General features: G+C 49.0%; 1 protein-coding gene across 1 annotated transcript in view; it reads left to right on the forward strand.

The window, feature by feature from the left end:
- Positions 1-5051, forward strand: part of LOC123363490 (tubulin beta-2 chain) — a 28499-nt gene that overhangs the window by 20228 nt on the left and 3220 nt on the right. The window lies entirely within an intron of this gene.

A 5051-nucleotide genomic window follows, 5' to 3' on the forward strand; every position in this document is an offset into this window, starting at 1 on the left:
TCAGTATCTCTGGGGTGGTTGAAACAAATCTGAGGCTCCCTATCAAGTCTTTAAATTGCCCTCAAATCTTGAGCCATGTCTCCTGGTGGGTTTAGTTCCACAAGGAGTGAGGGGATAGGTAGGGGAGGATCTGTGATATGGTTAGAACGGGAGCACATGCTTGGCTGGGTGGGGGCTAACTGTGGATAGAATCTGTGTTGTGCCCCAACTAGTGCTAACATACAAAGAGAGAAATCCTGATATCCCAGGGGGCTAAAGTATCATCATCACAGGGACACCTCTGAGCACAGATCAGCTCTACACTTCTATATCCCACAGCACAGGTAGCAAATCTCATGCTAGCATTTCTACTTTTCCTATGTGTGGTCAGTATCCATGATTCAAGGGCCGCATGTTTGCAGGATTTGGCAGCTATTGATGCTGCCATTAACAAGAAACAGATTCATCCTACTTGTGGTTGAAATAGGAAAAACTGGTCTTTTCACCTAAGCATCAACCAACATTAATCATGTAAGAACTGGAAACAGATGTGGGTGGAACAACTGAAAAAAAAAAGGGCAATACATGCTCTACTGCTATGCAGCAGTTTTCAACAGTAGCAGTGGCAGTATGACATATTCCCTTCTAACACCTTCCCCCTCTCCCCCCCCCCAATTTGAGCACTGCTCTAAAAGAAGATGTAAGGCTTTCTCCACATCTAGGTCACTTGATCCCTCCCCAATCACCTGGCCATGCAAAATGAGGTCATTTCTACACAACTCCATATCAACAACATTGTTTGTTTTTTAAGTGCAACTTGAACTATTTATATTATTTCTATGTTAAACAAATCACCTGTTCTTGTAATAGCTTTTTTTATTTTCAAAGCAATGTAAGCCTTTAGTATTATCATTAATTTGCTAAGGCAGGAAACAATAAATCACTAAAAAGCACAATTTAACAATTGGAAAGATTATATTTTGCATAAACAATAACAGATTAAGTAATTTATTCAGGAAAGCAGTGTGCACTTGAGTTCCTAAGACTGATGTTTTCAACCTACTGGCCTCTGCCATCCACTCTGGGAGATGTGATAGCTTTCTTGTGAGTTCACAAAATGCCTGAATTTTCCTTTTAAAATTTATGCATATATAAAAAATTGTGATCAGTTGCAGCAAGTACTAAAGTAAGTATATTACCCAAGTTCAGTGGTTCCCAATGCTGTGTACAGATTATATATTGGATGTGAAATGGGAAATGGGAGCCTGACTGCAGAATTCCAGATGACAATGGATCTGTGAGTTTAAATTGTGAGAAACCTATTCCAGTACAGAAGGCCTAGCTGCAACATATCTTCAATTAATTAGGATCAAGAGAGGTCTAAATCCAGAGCCTCAAAGGTTATTTACGTGATTTCAGTGATTTCAAATGAAAACAGGCACCTAAATATCTTTGAGGGTGTGGGAACTGCTGGTTAGAGTACCGGATGGGGAGTCAGGAGACCTGGGTTCTAGTTCTGAGTCTAGTACTTGCTCTTTGTGTGGTATTGGGCAAGTTCATTGCATGATTAGAATTTCCCCATCTATAAAATGGGGATAAAAACATGTCAATTTTTGTATGAAAAGTGCTGTATCATTACCAGGGGCGGCTCTAGACATTTGGCCACCCCAAGCACGGCGGCATGCCGCAGGGGGCGCTCTGCCGGTCACCGGTCCCGCGGCTCCAGTGGACCTTCCGCAGGCTCCACCGAAGCCGCGGGACCAGCGGACCCTCCACAGGCATGCCTGCGGGAGGTCCACCGGAGCCGCGGGACGCCGCCCTCCCGGCGACCGGCAGAGCGCCCCCTGCGGCATGCCGCCCCAAGCACGTGCTTGGCGTGCTGGGGCCTGGAGCCGGCCCTGATCATTACATGGGTACAGATAAGAAATAAGTTCAATATTTTTAGACTGAATTTAGTAGTATGCAGCAAGTTGGAGATTTTCTGTTCCTTAAATGTTTCCCAAGGGATCAAATGGTATCAATATTCTGGTTGATTTTTCTGGTCCAAAAATACACAACAACACCCCCCCCCCAATCCGTGCGCACACACACACACACACAACCTGCTTTTAGAGTCTCTTCCTTAATAAAAAGCACAAGAAAAAGAAAAGTTGAAAATAAAATTTAGGACAAACAATTGGGTTATTCAAAGGCATTATCCTGCCTCTGAATTAGGAGATTGTAGTGAATAGAGGAATGTGGTGATATAAAGACTTTCCAGTCCCAGTCCCCCTCCCCCACTATCCTGCAGTGTTTAGTCGTGATACAAAAGAAGAAACAAAGGGCATTACTCTTATTTACCTAATAATCCCTGTGATGTATTCCCCGCGGGCTGCCACCTGGAACTGCAGTACCACTGAGACCCCGACCCACTAGCCTGGGCTCCCTTTACACTGTACTGCTGGGACCAGCTTACACTTTCACCAGCACACATACAGGTAGGGACACACCCTGCTGTAGTTACATGCGGACGCGGTGATCAGCTCTGCATGGGAGGGATCCAGCTAAGGAAATTCCCAGCTACTCAGGCATCCCCTTCCCCCCTACCAGAGTGTAAACCTAAAGTTATACTGTCTTGCACTGCACAGGGAACTGTACAGCATCAGCTCATGAAATCCACCCCCTCTCTCAATGTGGAGAGAAATATACAACAGCTTTCTGTCCCGAGTTATGACTCCCACACACTGGTTTTAGACAAAAGCAAAAACAAGTTTATTAACTACAAAAGACAGATTTTAAGTGATAGCAATCAGATCAAAGCAGATTACCTAGCAAATAAACAAAACATGCAAAGTAAGCTTAATTTACTACATAGATAGGATATGAATAGCAAATCCTCACCCTAAGTGATGATACAAGCAGGCTGCAGATTCTTAAGGGACAAGCTGCACTTGCTTCCAGTTTAGAAGCCGCAGATGTTCCATTCACAGACTAAAAATCCCTTTAGCCTGGATCCAGCACTTCCCCCAGTTCAGTCTTTGTTTCTCAGGTGTTTCTAGGAGTCTCTTTGGATGTGGAGTCAGTGAAGAAGCACATTGATGTCAGTCCCCTGCCTTACATAGCTTTTGCATAGGGCAGGAGCCCTTTGTTTAAAAGCTTAGTTCCCATGCCAGTCAGTGGAAAAAACCTGATATCCCAAGATGGAGACCAGTACCAGGTGACCTGGTCACATGTCCCTGTAGTGTCACAGCAGCCATGTGTTGAAGGCTGCCGGCAGCATACTCAGGAAGGCTCCGGTTGGGAGATATGTTGCTTCTGAGGCCTATTGTTTTCTCTAATGGCCCCTCAACCTGAATGGGCCCTTCCCAGCCAGCCATCTAGACCAGGGGTGGGCAAACTACGGCCTGCGGTCCGCTTCTGGCCCATCAGATGTATGGGGACCTGCCGGGGACGGAGGTCGGGGGCTTGCGCCACTCTGCCTGCCCAGCATTCCCGCCGGGGAGTGGGGTTGGGGGCTTGCCCTACTCCTCCCACCCGGTGCTCCCCAGGCCCTGACTCACAATTTTCTTGATGAGCACCATCTTTTAGCACGCAGAGCCACACTGCGCAGGCACGACTTCACCACACTGTTTCTTGGATCGGAACCCTGCCCCTTCACGGCAGCCTCCCCCAGGCGGCAGCGCACCCAATCCACTCCCAGTCTCCTACGGCCCCAACCTCGAGAGCCTGGAAATCGCCCACGGGCCGCACTCGTCCCAGCTAGGATGCCTCCACCTATGGCAGTGCCTGGTATGGCTGCCTTGGTGTCCATGCCGGCAAGGCCCCAAGGAGTTCCTGGTACCGCCCCTGTAGAGCCGCCCCCCCGTGCCACACCCCATAGAGTCCTCCTCCCCCACCGGGCATTCATGGCCCGCCACACAATTTCCATATCCAGATGCGGACCGGAGGCCAAAAAGTTTGCCCACCCCTGATCTAGACTGAGATTCTTTTGCCTAGTAGGTGTAAAAGGTGTAAACACATTTGTAATACAGATATATAGTCAATATTCCTAACTTCAGAAACAAAAATGATACATGCATACAAATAGGATAATCATATTCAGTAAATCCTAACCTTTCAAATGACATCTCATATGACTTATTTTGCATAAAATAATCATATCATAATCATATCACCACCATGAATATGGGTTGCAGTTAGGGAGACCAGACGTCCCAATATTTGGGTGGTTGTCCCACGTCCCGATCAATCTTTGGTCGGGATGCAATTTGTCCCGATATTTCGCTCCGCTGGCAGCATTTGGTTTTTTTTTTTTTTGCACCACTGGCGGACCCCCCCCATGTGTCTCGATATTTTCTTCATCTCATCTGGTCACCCTAGCTGCAGTGTCACACTCCCCTCTACCTTTAACATATTATACTTAAGAGCCCTGTGGCGCTAGAAAGCTTGTCTCTTTCACCAACAGAAGTTGGTGCAGTAAAGGATGTTACATCCCTCCCACCTTGTCTCCACACACACACAGGCACTCAGTTCATATAAGGCATGTCACTTAGCTGGCACAGCTTGTTACAGAAAGGAAATCTTTCCTCCTTCAGTTCTAATTTTTGAATATAGCTGGATCCTTCTTGACTGTTATGCCCAGGCCTCACCATGGAGGGTGCAGAGGCTGGGGCTGTCTCGCTCGCTGCACTTAGCCAGGGCTGGGGGAGAGCAGGGCGCTGCTCCCCACCCTGCTCGTACAGCGCGAGTCTTGCTCTGCACAGGGGCCCGGCGGGGCTGGGGCAGCAGGAGACGCTCGCTGCCCTCAGGCTGTGACAAGCCCCCTCCCTGCTGCTGAGGCTGCAGCTCCCCACCCTGCCCCCCGCCACGGCTCCCGCCTGCTCCCCCTGCGCGGGAGACAATGCAGCAGCGCCCCCGCCCCAGCGCACTGCTAGGCCCCGCCCCGACATTACATCACCCGCCCGAGAAGGGCTGCGGGGAGCGGGAGTGTGACTGGAGGGGGCGGGGCTCCGTGGCGCGAGGGGCGGGGCCAGCAGCCCCCTCTATAAAAGGAGGAGCTGGGGGGCCGCGCGGCTCAGAGCTCATTGCTGCAG

This window comes from Mauremys mutica, chromosome 2 (genome assembly GCF_020497125.1).
Source record: "Mauremys mutica isolate MM-2020 ecotype Southern chromosome 2, ASM2049712v1, whole genome shotgun sequence".
NCBI classification, from domain to species: domain Eukaryota; kingdom Metazoa; phylum Chordata; order Testudines; family Geoemydidae; genus Mauremys; species Mauremys mutica.